The 22977-nt window shown below is 41.4% G+C and overlaps 1 protein-coding gene across 3 annotated transcripts in view; it reads right to left on the bottom strand.

The window, feature by feature from the left end:
• Positions 1-22977, bottom strand: part of PDZD2 (PDZ domain containing 2) — a 184586-nt gene that overhangs the window by 132944 nt on the left and 28665 nt on the right. The gene's annotated exons all lie outside the window — the stretch shown is intronic.

The following is a 22977-nucleotide window of genomic DNA, read 5'->3' as shown; positions in this document are numbered from 1 at the left end:
AGAGAACCCTTTTGTGGTGGGAGGGGCACGCTTTCTTTACAGACTCTGAGGGCCATAGCAGGGACACAGTAATATAACTGCAATGAGCAGGGTGGATTGGAGATAGGTGGGAAGGGAGGATCTGAATGGGTGCATTAAGTCGTTTGGCTCCATATTTCTATTAAATAACCAGAAAAAAATGCATGGCAAAAAGATAAATGGCATTTTTGCAGCTCAATTTCAGGGTGACCTGGGATGTTCTCAGGACTGCAAAAGCTAGATGGTACAAACTAGGCACTATGTGGTAGTAAAAGATAGGCACTAAGTAATATCCCCAAATCAGATCTTTGGAGAATGAGTTTACTATTGTATAGGCAAGTGAATCCCACAACAATAACGATTTGTTGGATCTGAAAACTCTTGTGTTAGATGAAGAAACAAAATAAGGCATTAATGTACCATTGACTGCCATTATTATATACATGTCCTTACTCCCTCCCTCTCTTCTACCAATTCTATCGTTTATCCTCCTCCCCTCTAACATTCTAATGCTACTGACTGACAGAATGGGGTGGGGAAAGAACTACAGCCCCATATTCAGAATCTTCATTTCAGCATCCCATAACTGCTCTATGTGTTCTCTGCCCATTTTCTCTGCTCATTTGGAAGTGGGGGGGGGGTCCTAGAAGGGAGAGCCATGCCTCTCACACAAGGCTAACATGTGAAGACATACCTTGAGGCCCTCCCTAGTATCCTATATGCCACTCTGCACTTTTTGGGCACGTGTGCAGGTTCCAGAACTACAGATCTCCTCTTTGGAAATTCAGCAAGATGCTTACTGGAAATTCTAGGTGTTGTACTTCAGATACATCTGAATGCCAGACGTTGGAGATAAGTAACATAAGTCTGGATGCCCATACTATTGGGAACAAAGTGATAAATTATGGGCCTCAGCAGATCTAGAAAGGCACTTGTTATTTTTTTGTATTTAATTTTGGCTGGGATGCACCCTGTGTATTTAATGACTTCAACAGTACCTTTTTTGTGGGGAGGGGTGAATAATTATAATTTTCCAGCCAAGCATTAAAAGCATTCCTAAAACAGACACAAAATAATTCTCTAATTTTTTCCTCCTCCTAAGCAATCTGTTTCTCATCTGCCCCAAAGTATGCTGCCTGTACCTTTAAGTCAAATTGTCTACAGTTGCCAAAGAAAGACACGAACCAATATGGAATTATAAATACACTTGACTGCGGATCTCTGGCAGTGACACAATTTTGACCTAGTATCATGATCTCTACAGTATTCATTAGCATAGGCTTTACAAAATGATAGCTGAACTGTTTCTGTTTTAAAAGCAAAGAAACTGAAAGATGTTCATATAAATTGTTGTTGTTATTTCTACTAACAGTAGTAGTAGTACTTTCACTTTCACAGTTTTAAAAACAGCCAATGTGGCTAACAGTGTTTCAAAAACTGCATTTGAATGGCAAGAGGTTGTAAAAGGTTGTACAGGAGTCCTTGCTTAACAACCACATAAGGGACCAGAAAGTTGGTCATTAAGTGGAGTAGTCATTAAATGAGTCACCACATGACCAGACCTGATTTTATGACCATTTTTATGACAGTCATTAAGCAAATCATTGTGATTGTTAAGTGAATCATGTAGTCGTTAAGCGAATCATGTGGTGGTTAAGTGAATCCAGCTTCCCCAATGGATGTTTTTGCCAGAATTTGCTTAACAACCATGTGATTCACTTAATGACCATTGTAAAAAAAGATCACAAATCATGATCACATGAGCAAAGAGGGGTGTGCAACAGTTTGCGATAGTTGTAAGTGTGAGTACAGGTCGTAAAGCACCTTTTCCAAGGCTGTCAGAACTTTGAACCATCATTAAACAAACAGTTGTTAAGTGAGGACTACCTGTCCTTCTATTCAAGCCCCTCTCAGATTATGTCCATCGTCATAGCCAAGTTTTCCCCAGTGGTGATATGGCATGCATATCCAACTTCATCCCCCTCCTCCCCTCCCCACCATTAAAGTCTTCCCATACGTAGACTGAACTCCAGGGCAGTACTTCTATCTCTCATTTCATCTTCCCTTTTTATGTTTCACAATTCCCATCAACTCAGGGCACAAGCAGAATCATACCAAAAACAAGTGTACATAATTTGAATGGTTTTATAGAAAAAAAGGTAGACTGGAACTTATTATTTGCATATCCCTTTATTGGTTTCCTTGATTAATTCTAATGAGATGCAAGCATTTCTTATAATTTGTGGTCCAACATAGATTATTAAGATTTCAGGGGCTTAAACAGGGTTTTAGTAGCAGAGTGACCCTTTTCCTAAGTCATCAAATACAGTTAGCAAGTATGTATAAAGTTCTGGAAATACCTCTTCTCCCCAGTTTTTGTTTAAAAAAGCACATATTAACTGCTTTCTTAAAATCAGGACTTTCTCTGCAATGGGGTGTTATTTATTTATTTATTTATTTAACCTATTAATAGGCCGCCCAACTCCAGACAACTCTGGGGAGCTTATAGGAACAAAGAAAACAGGAAAGGAAAACAAGCCAACCAACGAAAGATAATGATTACCTGCAAGGGAAAACCCCACATTCTCCTAACACCATCACATCCTGGAGGTGGAACTCCGCATATGGAGGTGGCCCCAACATCAACAGCCATTCACTCTTGCTACGGTTGAGCCTGAGTTTGTTGTTCCCCATCCTCCCCACCCAACCTTGACAGGTTCCAGGCACTGGGACAATCGCTTGGTCAGCCAGGGGTCAAGATATACAACTAGGGACACCTACTGATCCCAAACAGATGGATGATCTCACCCAGCAGGCTCATGTAGATGTTAAACAGGAGGGGCAAGAGTGCCAAACTCTGTGGTAACCCACAGATCATGGGCTTTGAGCTCAGTTTCTTCCTTCCCATCAACACCAAACACAGAAAGGAGAAAGAAGGAGAACTACTTCAGAACAGGGCCCCCAACTCCCAATCCCCTTAGGCAATCCAGAAGGATACCATGGTTCATGGCACTGAAAACTACTGAGAGATCAAGGAGGGCCAGGACAGCTGCACTATCCACACCCTGGCTCTGCCAGAGATCATCAACAAGCATTTTTAATGCTGTCTTCAGCCTGAAACCCAACTGAAAAGGGAGATAATTTATTTTCTCCAGAGCCCTCTGAAGTTGCAGCCCAACCACCTTCTCTACAAACTTCCTCAAAAAGGGGAGGTTGAAGACTGGACAAAAATTGTCAAGCACCTTTGAGTCCAGCAAAAGCTTTCATTTGTAAAATTGGGGCTGTTAGAAGTTAGAACATTTCTGCGTAAAAAGTGTACAGAAGAGCAAATATAATCCCATGCCTTGCAGGTGGCCCTCAGTTCACAGCCACTCATTCAGCGACTGTTCAAACTTGCAACAGCGCTAAATAAGTGGTATTTATGATCAGTCCTCAGAGTTCCAGCTGTCGCAGTGTCTCCACGATCATGTGATCATGATTCATTGCCAACTGGCTCACAATTATGACCTCGCAGCATCCCAGAGTCACTTGGTTGCCATTTGCAACCTTCTTTGCCAGCTTCCAATAAGCAAAGTCAATGAAGAAAACAGCAGGAAATCGCATAGTGACCACATGATGTCCTTGCTTAATGACCCGCAGTGATTCGCTTAACAATGGCAACCAGAAGTTCCAGAATTGTTGTCACTAAGCAGCATGGTCACGTGACATTACACTTTACAACGTCACTTAGCAATGGCAATTCTGGTCCCAATTGCTGTTGTTAACTGAGGACTTTTTTTTTTTTTTTTAATCTGCGCTCAGTCGTTACCGACTCTGCAGTGACTGCTTGGATGAGTCCTTGCAGTTTTCAAGGCAAGGTGTTTCGGAAGTGGTTTGCCAGAGCCTCCTTCCTAGAGCAGAGCCCAGCTGGTGAGTGCAGGAGGCGGGGTTTCCGTTGCTTTGCGCCCTTTTCGGGCGAGCGCGGTTTCATGCTTACCGGCAACTGCTCCTGACTCCTTTTGCAAGGCGCCGCCAGCATTTTTCCTCCCACCGGAGTGAGAGTACCCATTTATCTACTCACGTGAGTTTTCGAACTGTTGGGTTGACAGGAACTGGGGAGGAAACAGGAGCTCACCCTGTTAATGCGAAGGCTGGACTCGAACCGCTGAAGCGTCGACCATTTCTGGCCGGCAACTTTCAGCATCATTAAGCCGCTGCGCCACCACGTCCCTAACTGAGGACTCCCTGTATACAAAAATAGGCTTTCCAACTGCTGCTGTTGTTTAATTTGTATGGCTGCCCATCTCACCAAGTGACTCCAGGTGGCAAACAAAATTTAAAAAATAAAAACAATTATATTAATCCAACATTAAAATATATCGCAGCCAAGAATAAAGCACCCATTGTAATGACTAAATTAACCACGAAACAGGTTCCTGCACACACTTGGGGTCCAAGGCCCAGAGCCAGGTCTTTAAGGACTTACGAAAAGTCAGCAGGGTTGGGGCCATTCCAATTTCTGGAAGGAGAATGTTCCATAAGGCAGGTACCATGGCAGAAAAGGCACATCTTCTAGGCCACACCAACCAGGATTCCTTAGCCGACAGGACCCGAAGTATTCGCATCCTGCCTGACTGGATCAGACGGGCAGAAACAACTAGGGAGAGACAGTCCCTCAAGTAACCCGGTCCCAAGCCAAGAAGGGCTTTTAAAGTGAAAACCAGCACCTTGAATTGCACCCAGAAACACATTGGCAACCAACGTAGCTCTAGGAGAAAGGTGCTACATAAGCCAAATAATCGGCGCCATTTACTACCCATGCTGCTGCATTCTGCACCTGTTGAAGTTTCTGAATGCTCTTCAAGGGCAGCCCCATGTAGACCACATTGCAGTGGTCCAGACAGGAGGTCACAAGGGCATGAGTGACAGTGAGCAGGGCCTCCCAGTCCAGGAACAGGCTCAACTGGCACACAACCCAAAGATGTGCAAAAGTCCTCCTAGCCACCGCTGCCATCTGCTCTTTGAGAAAGAGCTGTCAGTCCAGGAGGACCCCAGATTGTGCACTGGGTCTGTCTGAGGCAGTGCCACCTCATCTAAGACCAATGGTGGAAAGTCCAAACACCCAAAGCCATTCAGTCTTGCTTGAGCTGAGCTGAATCCTGTTGCGACCCATCCAGGCCCAGACAGCCTCCAGACATTGGGACAGGATGTCTATCGCATCACCAAGGCAGCCTGGGGTGGAGATATAAAGCTGGATATCATCAGCATACTGGTGATACCTCACCCCAAAACTGTTGGATGACCTCACCCAGCAGCCTCATATAAATGTTAGACGTGTTATTCCCCATTCCCCCACAATCTCCAATTGAAGATTGATAGATGATTATTGAGATGAAGTCCAACAGTTTTAGAAGGCACCAAATTGAACATGACTGTACTAAGATCTTAAGTACTTATACTACTCTGAGGATTTCCCCCATCCATCTACCAAGACTTGGCCATTTACATATTTTTATCCAACTGAGATTTCAGTTCCATATGCAATACAATGAACCTGTCAATCAGGATTTTCAACCTCAAAGGTAGTGTTTACTTGTGAAATTGCAGCTTATACAGATAGATTTTTTTGAAAAGCCTTTGAAGTTTTTCCTCCCTTTTTCCTTTCTTCTATTTGGAGAAAATGTTTAGCTTACAGCATTTCCAGGACAAAAATGTATGAATTCAGAAAGACCCAATTTAGGATAACCAGTTTTCAAGGATGGCCAGAGAGGCAGGTGAACAAGGCTGTGTCAAATGCAAAAATTTAGCGGCAGCATAAAATTGATAAGCTCAGGAGCTCTCCTGAGGACAGAAGCAAATTTGCATGTTTCTGGACTAGTCTTTTTTAGTAATTTCACCCTCAGTGCCAAATTATCTTCTGTGTTCTCAAGCTAAGAACAAAACCATCATTGACTTCTACCAGAATGAAATTTTCATCCCACCTACCAAAAGAATGAAGCTTATATACATCATGCCAAGATTCCTACAGAGAGCTTTGTGGCTTATTTTTTAAGAAAACAATGAGCAATTGTGGACACAAGGCTGCCAAACCTAGGGAACTCAGCACATGGTCACAGTGCTCAGGAAAGCAAGAGCTACAAGGAGGCTCTCCCACCACCTCATCCCTCAGGAACGTCTGCAATCCATCTGGCACCAATGAAATCTCTGCCTGGCAGACCCCACTCTGCATGGGCACAGACATCAAGAGAATATTTTTCCATTGAGCCAGTGCTCATGCTTGATATAAGGCCAGGATAAAATTCCTCATGGATTTCTACTTGTATGTGAACTTCTACCTTAAGATACAATGGGCTGTCCACCACAAACAGCTTGATATACTTCACAGTACTTTGTCCTAGACCTGCAACAATTTTCAGGCAATTGCCTTCTCTCTAAAAACTTTGTAAATGTAATGAAGTGAACCTTGGTCTACACAAATAGGTGTCAAAATAAATGTCTTATTGTTCTTTAAGTTGTCACTTTGTTGTCCCTGCAAGAGAGCAGCATTTCTCTGGAAATGACGGAAGGATCACCTATTTGGGATTTTATGACCTAAAATTACTTTGGAGGGAGGCACAATCTGCTTGCATTCCTTCTGCAAAAACTTCCTTGTTTAGCAACCACAGGACAGAGGAACTCAGTTGTTAAGTGAAGTGGTCGCTAAGTGAACTTGCAACTGTGCTTACGATAGTATTTCTGCTTTCCTTTGCTTTACAGACCTATAAAGGTTGTAAGTGAGAGGATTGATCACAAAGTTACTTTTTCATCATCATTGTAACTGCAAATGGTCGTTAAATGAGGCAGTTGCTAAATGAGGACTACCTGTATTATTATTTTCAGTTCTTGATCAAATAGGAGGCTTCTCATTTGAAGCAGACATTGAAAGTGTATTGAAAACTTCCTTCCTACCAATCTGGAATGGAAATAGTTAATCCAAAGAACAAGCCTCTTAAGAGATCTGATTAATAATCCTTATTAGAACGAAGGTTAAGGTTACAGTTCAAGAATAAAAGCAAGTACTCTACTTTCAAATAAGAAATCTATATATAGGCAGTCTAAGTCAGAAAAAAAATCTGCTCTAGTTTCTCATGCTTTTTTGGTGCAGAGGGGAAAAGACTTACCTCTTTTGTTCATTGGATTGATAATTGTTACTAGACTACTTATCAGAGTGAGAAATTACTCTCCCAAAAAGGATAACATAACGCATATTTTAAATGGCTCTCCCCAAAGAATCCCAAATGCATAGCTGCAGGAACTCTCCACAAATTTAGTATCGTGTCTTCAGTACCGCAATAAGCAATCATTCCATCTCAACCAATTAAAGCCAGGGAAGGGGGAATTAAAAGTGAAATTTCCCCAAATCCTCCCTCCAACACACCTGGGGTTAATTAAACCCATTGACTTGTCAGTTCATATCAGTTTATAGCCATCAACAGAAATTTGATGTCTTGCTAATATACCCCCAGCATAAGGCATACATTTCTATTTTGTCTAGTTCCAAGGCTTTCCTGATATCTAAATAGCCAGTACTCTACTTACTACTATGAAGTCTACAAGACACATCCTGCAGGCGACACCCATCAGTAACCTGTCACTTTGTATGGCACTAAGAGTGAAATTTTCAGATTATAAGTATGCTTGCCATATTTATAACATTGCCAATTACTTTCTTCATTGCATTGTCACAAAATAGCTTCTGGCTACCATGAAGTATCTCCAGTGTAGCCATGGTTAGTTTACATATTCGTGCACCTTACTTGCTTCCTCTATAGCAAAATGGATAAATGAGGGCTGAATGGATAAATGGTAGAAAAACATTACTGGGAACTAGTGTGAAGTGAACACAGCACTTGGACATGGCTGCTTTCCTAAATTGCATTCACTACCACCTACCTCCCAAATGCAGCATGCAGGTGGTCCTGCAAAACCCTGGAAAGACCCTAGTGTTGGGTAGGGGGCTGCAGGACAATGGGAGAATAGGAGAAAGCAAGTGGAAAGCAGAGCATTTAGTTAGACAGGCCACCAAAGCAAATCTTTCCCTGGTTCACCCTCTCTCTGTAGTGAAGCACTGGGGAAAATACATTTACATAAACATTTCTAACATTGTCTTTTTAAACAAATACATAAATTTGCAACTTGCCAAATTTTGCAATGCCCCTGAGATTTTTTTTTAAAAAAATTGTATTAGGGGAAAATGCATATATTCATGAGAATAATGTATGAACCTGCATTATAGTAGAGAAATTACTTACAAGAGTGTGTAAATTAGGCAAAATTACAAAGAAAGTTATGTACTTCTGAACCAGTATGGAACAAAACACATACATTTTAATATGGGCTTATTAAAAGAAATCTTTACATTTGACAAGCTAGACTTTATTCTCAAAGAGATGAGAAACTGAGAAAACTATGAAGTTGATATATTTGGGGGAAAGGGAGGGGAAGGACCAAAGCTGAGAAATTTCCTTACCTCTAACAATAGCCTCTTACCCTATATCCTAGACATCTGGATATTTATCAACAGCTGGTAGGTCTGATGGTTGAATAAAGCTCCAAATCTAGCAGTAGACGTGCATTTGGGAACCAGTCCCTAACACCTCTTTGTGGGCTTCTCCTAGGCATCTACCTGACTCTTTTCAAATACAAGTTAACTGATTAAGGAGTCCTTTGGGATCAGGAGTCTTAGAGGAGAAGAGTGGAATGGGAAGAGAGCCGCGGGACAGAGAGGATGAACTCTGCAGAATTAAGAAGCTCTACTGCTTCATCTCTGAGACCTAATCAGTCCTCCTCTGAAACTGGCTACATATTTTTTTAGTTCCTTTCAGAGATATAAAGCTCTGAAACTTGAATGGGATCATGTTTATATGTTTGAGATAAGTTTCCATACTTTTGTAGAAAATCCACAAAGATGTGGAGCAAATTCAACTGTGGGGACCTTACCTTATTAATCTGATAAGAGAACTCTGGAGAAGTAATTTGAGATAAGCACTTTTCTGGCTTGCACTGGTAGTTTTCTTATAGTATTTTCCTGTTTCCCCTCTCCTACACCCCCCCCCCATGTGCAAGTCTGTACAAGGACATAGAGAGTCAAAGAGCAAACAGGTGATACATTATCAGACAGTAGATTTCAGGTGAGTATAAAGAGAAGCTATTAGGGACAGATGAGTAGCTCCCAATACAATCAGAAGTGACTCCTGAAACACCAAAAGTTTTACCTGTTTGCTTGCTTATTATTTCTTCCACTGAATTCTATACCACACTCCTCTGTTAAAAAGCACCATTAAAATCAAAGAAAAATATTTAAGAAACAAGCAAATGATTTCTATAAACACAAACCATGCATTATAAACCATATATCTACAACAACAGAGGAGGAAAAAAAATCACACATAGAAGGACCAAGTGAAGAGATGGGCTTTTACAAGATGCCGAAAACACATCATTAGTATTTTTGAACTATCGGGGAAGAATATTCCAGAGAACGGATGCCAATGCAGAAAAAATACATCTGCAAATAACATTAAGTCACAGCAAATCACTGGATGAGGTACCTTGTATAAGTGGGTAAACTGGATTAGATCTAGGTTTGGAGTTTGGGTGCTGGACTAGGATCTGGGTGATCTGAGGCCAAGCACTCTCCCTCAGCCAAACCTACCTCACAGGGTCATTGCTGTAAAGATGAACGGAGGAGGTATCTTAGGTACATTAACCTCAAAAAAGGACTTTTCAAAAAATAACACTGAAACCTCACAGAATTACCAACTCACAAATATTTTGACTTTCTCATGAGATTTGGGTCAAGAACACCAACATTTGTGAAATGTGTTGATCCAAAAAAATTTGAGCATTTTTAGGGGGCCTTGTGTGTGGGATCCCGTGGATGCTGTCTAAGTGGGTCATATAAAGAACGAGGTTGGGAACTGCTGGGAGGAAAAGCAGGCTATCAATCTAACAGATACAAAAATGGGGGCTTTGCAAAGCAGCCAAAAGGACACTTTGCTGCATGGTAGCATTCTGCCATAAGCAACTGCATCCTCTGAAATGGTCATTTTTGAAGGCTTTCCCCGACGGTCTTCACTTGCCCAAACAGTTGCTTCAATTCACCATCAATCCCAGAGGAACTGGTTTGCGGGGGGGGGAGTTGTGGTTGCACATAGATGTGGAATCCGAGTGAGCCTTTGAAGTAGCCATGTCATGCCTTTTAGGGGCTACAAAATGAGGGATGCTTTGCTCATGCCAACCAAGGTGCATTCATGATCTAAGACAAAAGTCCCCGCTTCTTTTCCTTTCTTGAAGCTTGCCCTTGATCTCCTTTCTCTTCCTGCATTTGAACTTAGTTCCTAACTGGCCACACAAAACTCTCTACAGAACGTGACTTGGCTCTCCTTTGCTTCTCTTATGGAGCAGTCACTTTTATATACATCAGTATCCAATTACAGAGCTGTAAAACCTCCTCTAGCCAAACATAATACAGAGACTGCACATTAGATGTTGAACTCTCTGAGAATAAGAATTTGGCAGAAGCTCCTGAAGCCAAACAAAACGGTTCTTCCCTCGTGTGATTCATCCATTCACAAATATTGTCACTGGGGCAGCTATTTATCATAGATATGTTGACATATAGACAGAGAGGAACTCTTTGGGAGCAAACTAAAGGTGACATGAAAGAAACCATGTGCTCAGCACAAGCACACCCCAGTTTAAAAAGCCTGCCCAACCCATTTCACCAACAGGAAAACTGAGTCAAAACGAATGAGTATCTATACTGAAAGCAACATGACCATTCATGCATCTCTTTCAGCCCATTTACCAACTGCTTTCTATCTCCTATTAATACCAATAACCCAGATGAGAGTTTTCAAAGAAAGTTGAAGGAAAAATGATGGATCATAGAATCACAGCATTGGAAAGGACCTTCAAAGTCTTCTAGTCTAACCCTCTGCCAGGGCAGGAATCCTCAGGCCAACCCAAACAATTGCCCAACTTTTGTTTGAAGCCTCCAATGATGGAGCACTGATGATTCCGCTGTCATCCTGCTGCTTAATAGCTCTGACAGTCAGGAAATTCCTCATTTCAATTTTGGAAAGCTTCCATCCATGGGCTTTTGTCCTTTCCATTACAGAGAATAAATCCACAATCCAGAAAAACAAACTTCACTTCCATCACACCAATGAATATCATCCTCAACATGATAGCTATGTTAGCCATCTTATACTACAGATGGGGGAACAGAACTCACCTCTCATATCAGTCCCTGAAAGCTTTCTAAAATAGCCAAGGCTTGACATCTTTTCTAAATGTCAACAGGTGCTGATCTAGCCTCAGGTGCTGTTCCAAAGGAGAGGGGCAATATTAGAAAAAGCACACTTTCATGATCCCTAATAATAACACTCTCTTGGAGCTGAGGCTCAAAGGGAATTCTCCTTACTAGATCTTATTTGGGGCCCTTACTTATTTGGGCAGTCCCAAAAATGAGCTATGTAGGGCTTTAAAGATGACAATCAGCCCCTTGAGCTGCATCCAGAAGCCAGCTGGCAACCAACATAACCCTTGCAGTAGTATGTTACCCTGACAAAATGGCATCCATAAGTACTTGAGCAAATGCATTCTGGATCTGTTGTAAGTTCTAGATGGTCTTCAAGATCAGCCCATGTAGAGCACATTGCAATTATTAGATGGCCAAGGCTTGAGGGACAATGAGCAGAGCCTACTGATCCAAAAACGTTCATAACATATGCACAATATAGACCTGCATAAAGGTTTTCCTAACTACACCTGCTACTTCCTCCTCAAGCAAGAACTGAGAGTCCAGGAGGACCCTCAAGTTATGAAGTTGTTCAATCTGGGGGAGTGTGACCACATCCAGAACCCAGGATGATCTCAGCTGGTTGCTAAACCCAGAGCCACTTCATCTTGCTGGAACTGAGCCTTAGTGTGTTCTTCCCCATCCAGACCCTCATAATTTCCAGGCACTGGAATAACATTCTAACTGTATCTTGGCCCACAGTCAAGATACATACCTGAGTATCATCTGCATACTGAGGACACCTGTCAGGCCCACTAGGTAGACCCGACTAGGAATCAACTCCATAGAGAGACTACCTTTATTGAGATTGGCTATATTAACAGAATCTTGCAAGTCTGATTGTGCTATACCTCCCATCTGTTTCTTATACCCAAGGGAATCAAGGAGGCATCTGCTTGATCTCCTTCTGAATATTATCTTATTTCTCAGGGCTTAAAAAAATGTTCCAGTCCTCTTTGCCTACGTAACAGCTCTTGCATATTTCCATCAAGGCCACCTTCCTGTACTGTCTACACTGATTCCATGCCATCAGAAGACTTCTCTCAGTGGCTTCGTATAGAAATTAAATAGGAGAAGCAAGAAAGTTGAGCCATGCAACACCCCGCAACAGAGGGCCTTAGGTTTTGAACTCTCTTCTACCACCACCACTAAACAAAACCATACCTGGAGGAAAGACAGGACCACTGCAGAACAGTACCCCCAACCCCAACCCCTGGAGATGGCCAGGAGGATACTATGATCGATGCTATTGAAAGCAGCTGAGTACAATGGCTTAGGACCGTGTTTGAATCAAAAGGCTACTTCTTGCTATAAGTGAGTTTCTTAGAGTAAACAATTTGTTTTTGTTTTAAAAGAGCAGCCAGTCAAATTAATATTGCCCTATACAGTCCAGTACCACACCCTACCTCAAAGGAAAACCCAAACCTCAGGTCAGAATACACAGAGTAGCATGCATAGAAAACTAGCATCTGATCTAAAATCTTGTTCTCCTGATCAAAAACCTTGTTTGGTGTGGCATACTCAGCTATACAATCCTTTCCTATAAATTTAAAATGGCCAGAGTATTTCTGCACACTACCTCTCATACACATTTTGCAAGAGACGGGTAAAGTCCCTGTTTTCCTTTCCCTACTAGATCTTCCTCAACTGGATTCCACTGTTCTCCTTTAAAAGCAGCTGGTTTTCCTTAAACCTTGCATGATCTTATTGGAGAAAATTGAATTTGCAGCTGTGAATGGCATTTGGGAGCTTCTAACAGCTGCTTCTGGAAAATAAACTACAACACCCAGGCTAGGCAATAAGAATGCGTGGGGGGTTCTTTTGAAGCCTTCCCAATGGGAATAATTACAGATAACCCTTGGCTGTCCTAAACTTTTGACTTCAGTTCTGGATAAAGAGAATTTCACAGCTCTTTTTATCAGCGTTTGGGGATCCAAAACAATTTAAGGATTAGAGCAACTAGAGGCTGTCTATCTTTTTCTGAATGAGTTTAGAAATGGGTGGGGAAGAAAGAGTGTTGCTTTATTACTTCTTACCCCTCCTGTCACTCTTTGTCTTTTCGACTTTTTTCCAAAACGCAGCGGCTACAGACCACTGTGGGTTAGCTCAGGAATGTGTTCCAGCCACAATATAGCCAACTGAAAAAGTAGTTGAACTTTAGAGGAAGTTGCAACAACTAGACCCAAGATTAAAACTTTGAATGAATGGTATTTGATAAGGAATTACTGGCACAAAGCTCTGGTCGCTGAAAGGTCATTCCAAGAGCTGTAGAATTTTGCCTGCTTCTCTCTCCAAACACACATGCCTTCTTCATGGGGTTTGCTACCCCTGCACTGCCCTTCCACTGGTGCTCTGATGGCTGAAGGAGGAAAAGGGGATTTTGCAGTTCTGGATCCTGCAGATCCAACACAAACACGCATACTCCAAGAAAGGGAGTAGAAACAGAAAACAGAACAGGCATATGTATTTCCTCTCCAGAACAGTGTTTCTCAACCTTGGCGACTTTAAGATGGGTGGACTTCAACTCCCAGAATTCCCCAGCCAGCATGGCTGGCTGGGGAATTCTGGGAGTTGAAGTCCACCCATCTTAAAGCCGCCAAGGTTGAGAAACACTGCTCCAGAATCTACTTAGAGGGACTTGCAGTTTAGTGTAGCAATGAAGGTGTTGGACTAGGAGCAAAGAGATATATAGAGGCTCACTGGGTGACTTGGGGCTAGACATTGTCTCTCAGGTGAGCCTACCTCACAGTTGTTGTGAGGGGAAAATTAGATCTTCTACCACACTTAGATATAAGCACATCCTAAATAAAAATGCTTCTGCTATTTTTCTCTCTCCACTTTTTGGGACACCTCGGGCTGAACTTCTAAAGTGTAAAGATACAATTTGGATGAGGACATTTATCACTCTGCCAATTAAATATGAATCCAGCTCAACACAATTGAGGTAGAATCTGACACAGCCAAACTTGCTTAATACTGTGGTTTGCTGATTAAAACACACACACACAGAGATTGCATCACAATGCTAGTGGAGGGGAATCTACGATCCACCTGAATGCCAATTTCCAGCATCCTTAATTATGGGGCAAGTTGTTGGAAGTTCAGCAACAAACAGAGGACCAGGATTTCTCCATCTCTGCCTTACATGTATCCTGAGTTGGGAGATTTCACTACCCAGTATCATCAGCTCATCTGTATGATATCCTCCAATCAACTGATAAGACTGTAAAATAGCCATTATCTTATTTTACCTTCTATACTGCAATTTCAGGTTTAATTTTACTATGTTAAAATGAAGAAAAATACAACTAATTATATGCTTTACTAATAAGGTTCACTTCAAAAGGATACAGTCAGCTGTAATTCAAATTTTTAACTCCACCTCTAAATTTGTATACAGTATTCAACCGGAAGGCACATTACATCTGATCTGAACAAAAACACTGGAAGCTTTCCAATTTAAATGTGCATTATTGGAAGCATAATATAATACTGTAGAGAAATTTTTAACTGTTTCCATACAGTAAAATCACTGTTCCTAAACCCTGAATTTACACTTTATTAAAACAAAACATATGATGTAATGGAGATGTTCCTTAGCACAGTTGTGTCTTCTGACCTTGTTTGGCCTTGGAAACTAAGCAGGGTTGGATCTGGATAATGTAGATGGAAGCTCTGCAGGGAATACCAGAGCTGTATTCTCTGGAGGGCTTCCATTCAAGTTCTAACCATAAGTCCAAACACATCCCAGAAGACAACAGGGGGAAATCACTTCCATACTGTTCCCAAGAAAACTGCATAATTGAGCCCATGTTGCCACCAGGGGTTGAGCTCAATTTGCTCTCTTTATTTTTATCTTAATGGGGATGCAGTTGGATTAATATAACATTCATATTTGAAAATACCACTTTTAATTATTTAGTGGGACCTTAAGATGATCAATCTATCTTAATTCTCAAATCGCACCTTTTCAATCTCAATCTCAATCTCTGAAAATCTGAATATGCATAACAAAGCTGGGCTACCTTTACCACAAGAAATCTTTAAAGGTCTCAAGAGGTTTGAATGTGTAACTTATGATACAGTATTGTATTGGACTATTCTAAATCTATTAAATATCTACATATTTTCATTTTGCTTCACTACTTTACCAGGTTAATGCCATTTAGATAAAGAAACAAACATAACTGGCTGATAATTTTTTTTTTTGTCTGCGCTCAGTCATTGCTGACCCTGCAGTGACTGCTTGGACGAGTCCTTGCAGTTTTCAAGGCAATTGTTTTTCGGAAGTGGTTTGCCAGAGCCTCCTTCCTAGAGCAGAGCCCAGCTGCCGAACGCAGGAGGCGGGGTTTCCGTTGCTTCGCGCCCTTTTCGGGTGCGTGCGGTTTTTCGTGCTTACCAGCAACTGCTCCTGACTCCTTTTTGCAAGGCGCCGCCAGCATTTTTCCTCCCACCGGAGTGAGAGTCCCCATTTATCTACTCATGTGAGTTTTCAACCTGTTGGGTTGACAGGAACTGGGGAGGAAACAGGAGCTCACCCTGTTTAACGCGAAGGCTGGACTCGAACCGCTGAACCATCAACCATTTCTGGCCGGCAACTTTCAGCGTCATTAAGCCGCTGCGCCACCGCGTCCCCCCTGGCTGATAATACTGTATACAGTGGGGCAAAAAAGTATTTAGTCAGCCACCAATTGTGCAAGTTCTCCCACTTAAAAAGATGAGAGAGGCCTGTAATTTTCATCATAGATATACCTCAACTATGAGAGACAAAATGGGGGAAAAAATCCAGAAAATCACATTGTCTGATTTTTAAAGAATTTATTTGCAAATCATGGTGGAAAATAAGTATTTGGTTACCTACAAACAAGCAAGATGTCTGGCTCTCACAGACCTGTAACTACTTCTTTAAGAGGTTCCTCTGTCCTCCACTCGTTACCTGTAGTAATGGCACCTGTTTGACCTTGTTATCAGTATAAAAGACACCTGTCCACAACCTCAAACAGTCACACTCCAAACTCCACTATGGCCAAGACCAAAGAGCTGTTGAAGGACACCAGAAACAAAATTGTAGACCTGCACCAGGCTGGGAAGACTGAATCTGCAATAGGCAAGCAGCTTGGTGTGAAGAAATCAACTGTGGGAGCAATAATTAGAAAATGGAAGACATACAAGACACTAATAATCTCCCTTGATCTGGGGCTCCACGCAAGATCTCACCCCATGGGGTCAAAATGATCACAAGAACGGTGAGCAAAAATCCCAGAACCACACGGGGAGACCTAGTGAATGACCTGCAGAGAGCTGGGACCAAAGTAACAAAGGCTACCATCAGTAACACACTACGCCGCCAGGGACTCAAATCCTGCAGTGCCAGATGTGTCCCCCTGCTTAAGCCGGTACATGTCTGGGCCCGTCTGAAGTTTGCTAGAGAGCATTTGGATGATCCAGAAGAGGATTGGGAGAATGTCATATGGTCAGATGAAACCAAAGTAGAATGTTTTGGTCTAAACTCAACTCGTCGTGTTTGGAGGAGAGAGAATGCTGAGTTGCATCCAAAGAACACCATACCTACTGTGAAGCATGGGGGTGGAAACATCATGCTTTGGGGATGTTTGTCTGCAAAGGGACCAGGATGACTGATCCGTGTAAAGGGAAGAATGAATGGGGCCATGTATTGTGAGATTTTGAGTGAACACCTCCTTCCATCAGCAAGGGCATTGAAGATGAAACGTGGCTGGGTCTTTCAGCATGACAATGATCCCAAACACACCGCCCAGGCAACGAAGGAGTGGCTTCGTAAGAAGCATTTCAAGGTCCTGGAGTGGCCTAGCCAGTCTCCAGATCTCAACCCCATGGAGGGAGTTGAAAGTCCGTGTTGCCCAGCGACAACCCCAAAACATCACTGCTCTAGAGGAGATCTGCATGGAGGAATGGGCCAAAATACCAGCAACAGTGTGTGAAAACCTTGTGAAGACTTACAGAAAACGTTTGACCTCTGTCATTGCCAACAAAGGATATATAACAAAGTATTGAGATGAACTTTTGATATTGACCAAATACTTATTTTCCACCATGATTTGCAAATAAATTCTTTAAAAATCAGACAATACGATTTTCTGGATTTTTTTCCCCATTTTGTCTCTCATAGTTGAGGTATACCTATGATGAAAATTACAGGCCTCTCTCATCTTTTTAAGTGGGAGAATTTACACAATTGGTGGCTGACTAAATACTTTTTTGCTCCACTGTATTAAATAACACTAGAAATCCAAGATCTCTTTTCTATATGTCAGCATAATTTAATCATCTAGCTGTGGTTCTTCATCGCTTATTTAACCAAGATGATCTAATCCAGCCTTTTCCCAACTTACTACTCTTCAGGAATGAAATTAGACATTTCAACTACTAATATTCCTAATCAATATGGGAACTGCAGTCACAATGCATCTGAAGAATGCCAGTGGTTCAAACACCTCCTAATTTTTACTATCCCCTTCTGCACCTTCTCTTGAGATAGTTGGTGCTAACGGTTTTTAAATCATACACCAGGCTAACAATGGATTGCTGAATAAGCCACAATGGGTTGGGTTGGCACAATATGCCAACTCGCAAGCTATGGTTTAAAAGTCTCATTGGCTGTCTCACACATAACAGAAGGTCAAAATCAAACAAAGCATTATTACTTACTGTGATATATGAACATAACCTCTATCTGACAGACCTTTTATGCAAATTCTGAGGAAGAAGCAGTTTTAAGGCAAGATTCCAAAGACGTTTAGCCTGTTCCTGAATAGAAAAGTTAATCACACTTATTTCGGGGTCATTGGTCAACAGCACTGAAACCAGGAAATTGTAATATTCTAAATAAATATTTTCACAGAATGCTAGATAAAAGAATATGGGAAACAGTCCAAGAGTTGGATCCTAGAATAACTACACTTAGAACCAGTACTGAAGTTTTCCCAATGAATGTATAAGGCAAGCAACTCACTGGAAATTGCCATGCCAGTAATTCAGAAGGTTCTCCTCTCCGTACATATATTTGAGAAGGCTACATGCTTTCCATGCTGCTATGCAACAATTGTCACTTTGGCACCAGATGAATGAGAGTCTTTAATCTGTTCCCTTGTCTGTCGGGCTGAAATCTGAGCACAGCATAAACTGCGGTGCTCACAAATTGCCTGTAATTAAAGATGATCAATGAATGCTTCACTTCCACTCCATTTACTGCCAAACTCAACACGGTTCTAAGAGGGAAAAAGAAGGCAGGAAGGAGATCATCAGTATGCTTGGACCAACTGAATTGATTCAATGTGTTTCTGAAGAGTTGCCATGGTCCACACTGCATCTCACTTTCAGCCAGTAGCAAGACTGATTTAAAGGTGCCCCCCAAATTATCCGACATCAGACCTCTATTGAACAAATGTGGAGATAATGCATCTTTAGCCATCTGTGGCATGTCAACAATTAAATTTAAAATTTGCACATGCTAACACTTCCTTTTTATGTTCCTTTTCATGTTATTCTGGCCCATCTAGGTAACACCTAGCTAATCTTGGCCTATCTCAAAAAGCTAAACAGGATCACATTTCGTTAATATTTGGACAAAGAACCCCCTGGAAATAACAATGCTGTAGGCAAGATTGAGAAGTCAAAGACTATCTTGAAAGAAGGCAACAGTGAACAACTTCTGTATTGTTGCAAGAGAACTATACAGAAGAATCCACTCAAGAGTTGAGCTTAATTGACAAACACTGAACATAACTCCTACTTTTCAGGGACAATGAGACATGTGGCTTTCTACAATATTTACATTACCAGGAGGTTACTGATAAACCAGATATTTCTTGGAAAAAATCCCAGGTTCAATCTTTATCTTCTTGACAAATGTATTTATTTAATTGTATATTTTTCTATCATTTTTCATGGGCAAAGTTTCCTAAAGTAATTGACAATTAAAACACATGCAAACAATTAAAAACCTCCTAGGAATCTTATTTAGTTGATATCAGACTGGAAGGCACAGCAAAAATCAACTCAAGAAGGAACTGAGTTTATTCTTGTGGGAAGGAGTTCCACCAAGATGGAGCAGCACAAAAATGACTCTATCTTTGAGGTCTGGCAAGCTGGTGGATTTTAGTGGGGGACCTATGAGGAAAGAGATTAGAGATGAAGAATTGAACAAGATCTTTTCTGAAATCATGGAGGGCTACTGCTGCCGTCAACACAGATGTAGGCATACACAGGGGGCAAGGGGGACAAGTGAATGAAACATCCATTGTGATATCATGATGCAAATGCTACATCTTATGAATTTGTGTGTGACATTGCAACACAAATATGAATGGACTGAGCAGAGAGTCAGGATATCACAATACACATTTCATCATTTTAGTGTCATCATGTTTAGGATTGGACTACTATTTTCAACTTGGTGCCCTCTAGATGTCTTGAACTTCATCCTCCATAATTCCTAGCCTACATGATCAAAGTTGTGGTAGCTGGGAATTATGGGTATAGAAACATATCAAGAGGATACTACGTAGGGAAAGGCAGCTATAAATAAAATCACCTTTGATTTGAGCTTGACTCCTGGTGATTTATACCATTGTCTTGGCATGATACCAAAATGCTATTGCCTTTTTTCCAGGATGTTTTTTCAACTTCCCACTCTACCTGTGGCCCTGGACTAGTCTTTTCAAAATTAAATGGCCTAGTGATCTAATTCAATGAGCCACTAAGCCATTGTTTAACAACAGCTTATTGAATAAATGACCACTGGCTGAGTTTGCAAAGCCATAAACAGTGGTACGTAAGCCATAGTGGTTGGGTGGATTCACAAACATATTAAGGCCAAAACGGACAAAGCCCAATATAACTTAGCTTGTTGAGTGATCCCACCACTACTTATGTTCCTGTTTGTTACTTGGGCTATGATGGCTTTGGCTGAACCAGCTTCTACATTCTGTGCCAAGTGCCTGAGGTAACATTAAACCACTGAACACAGGTCTGTGGTTCATTCATACATTCTCCATACTGCAGGCCCTAAGGATAACTTTGTTAGTAGAAGTGACACAGCCCCAGAAATTAGGTCTCAAGCATTTTTGGACAGAATGATCTTGAGGCTGACTGAACTGGAGCAGTCTTCCCCAAACTGGTGCCATGCTGCCTATGAATCCCAGGAGCTGAAGTTTAACCCTTTTCAATGGTTATAGTTTGGATAAGGCTAAACTTGGATAAAGAAGAGTGTTAGCATATTGCTGCAGGGGTGCAGTTTATAAAGATACAAATATCTATAGGTCAAATTTAAAAAAGAAGGGATGTGAGGGTAGCCACCAATACCCAAGGCCCAGGTCAGAGATGCATCATTTTTAATATTGCTTGTTTGGCTGGGCATAACAGAGAATGATTAAACTAACTGAAACCACAATTCAAGACAGGCATGGAGTCAGAGATAGAGACAGGATCATCAAAAATGATTTCCTAGCTCACAGCACCCTGATTAATAGGATTAGACAGTTCCATTTTTATTTTTATTGCTTTACTTTTCCTCTTTTCAAAACATGGTTGTATTTGCCTTATTGTTCTGCTTGCAACATGCAAAGCAGAACTAGTATGAGGTTTATTTTCTTAATGGAATTTGCCAAGGACATATGTATCCATGGATGTATGGCTACACTCTTTTTTTTTCTTTTTTTTTTCATCCACAGTATGAAAATCACTAAGAGAGCTGAGGAATTCACTTAAAAGGCAGTGGGGGAACCAGTTTGCTTTTGGTAGGGCTTAGGGGAGAAACAGATCAGATTTTTAGTAGCAATGAGGAACACCTCATGGATTAGAGTAACTCTTTCCAATTTATGCTACATACAAGTTTCATAATCCCCAGCTCTATCTATTGGATATGTTGGCTAGGATAATGGAAGCTATAGTCCAACACACCTGGAAGGATGCTTTTGACCTATGCAGCAGGACTGGCCCAGTTTCAAGGAAGGGCAGGTCTTTCTGTCTTTGTAACTTCACACAGGATTCATATGAAACTTTTTTGCATGAAATTTCCTTGAGTTGTCAAATCACCTGATCTCAGCAGCTCCTCCCCAATGTCCAGCAGAGATCTTTCCCAGACTTACTACCAGGGACTGAGTCTGCATAGGAAGAATATGAGCTCTCTCATTAAACTATGGTTCCTCTTGTTCTGCTCTAGGATCTGCAGGGCATGATAACAGGATTTCTGGATGTCGTAATCCAATACATTTGGAGGGCAGCAGAATGGGCAAGCTCTATCAAGCCATCATTCAGTGTCAACTTCTATGTTTTTTTATAAAGGGAATTCTTGACACCAGTGGATTTAAGGAGATGCTGCTGACCATAACAGAGATAGATGCTAAAGAACTATGAGGTATTCTTTTCACAGTTTATTAATTTGCTTATTTGAAGCAGCAGCATGCATACTAATAACTTGGACCATAGGGTGTGCTAATACCATTCCAAAAACAGGACTCCACCACTAGAAACTGATTTGGCAAAAGGCTGCTGTTACAGTGAGAACACTTTTGAACAACCTAATGTTTAAGAATCCCAGCTGCCTTTTATTCCTAATTCATATTTTACTTATAGGTAGTCCTCGCTTAATGACCCTAACTGGGACTGGCAACTCCATTACTAAGCAAAGTGGTAATTAAGCAAAACATCACATGACCACCCCACTTAGCAATGGCAGTTCCAGCAGTCCCAGTTGTGGTCATTAAGCGAATCACCTGCAGTCGTTAAGTGAGACATCACATGACCAGGACTTGTGACCTTCTGCTGGCTTCCCCATTCACTTTGTCGGAAGCCAGCTGGGAAGGTCGCAAATGGCAATTGTGACTGCAGGATGCTGCAACTGTCGCAAATGCATGGCAGTTGCCAAGCACCCAAACTGCAATCACGTGACTGCAGGGACACTATGACGGTCATAAGTGCGAGGACTGATTGTGAGTAACTTTTTTCAGCGCCATTGTAACTTTCAACAGTCACTAAATGAATGGTTGCTAAGCTAGGACTACCTGTATTAGTTTCATATACAATTCTTCTGCCTACCCACTCCCTCTTGTGGTCCCACTGTAAGCCAAAGCCATGCCAAAAACACAGCACTAACAGAAAGCGTGCTTATAAAGTTTATTTTAACCATACCTGTCCCCTGCAAACTGAAGGTTATCTATAAAAATATAGTCTTCACATTTTATAGCAAAACTCCACCCTAATTACAGCACTGAATAGAAAAACTCTCTTCCTACAAGATCAATCCTCACCTATTTCATTCCCTAGAATAAGGGGAGTCTCATGAAAGCAAATATCTCACTTTCTGCACTAAACTTTATCACTATTATTGTAAGGTTCATGTTGGATTAGAACTACCTGGTGAATCTTTGGACATTACAATATACAACTTTTTTTTTTTTTAATTTTGCTGATTTCAATTGTAAAATAGTCTCAGTGAAACGTTCACCTCTTTGGGACAAAATGCCGATAGTTTTGGGCTGTCCAGATTTGGAAATTCCAAAACCGCAAAGGAAAGGACAGGACTCACCAAGTGCCTGTCTTGATTTATTGAGGATTCCAACATACAATTTCTCCAAAACGCCTGATTTTGCCAGAGG

The sequence above is a fragment of the Python bivittatus genome, unplaced genomic scaffold (genome assembly GCF_059951505.1).
Source record: "Python bivittatus isolate LINGU-HERP-01145 unplaced genomic scaffold, Pbiv_v1 ctg000570_np1212, whole genome shotgun sequence".
Classification (NCBI taxonomy): domain Eukaryota; kingdom Metazoa; phylum Chordata; class Lepidosauria; order Squamata; family Pythonidae; genus Python; species Python bivittatus.
Note: the sequence above shows the minus strand (reverse complement) of the source record. Positions and strands in the feature narration are given on the sequence as shown.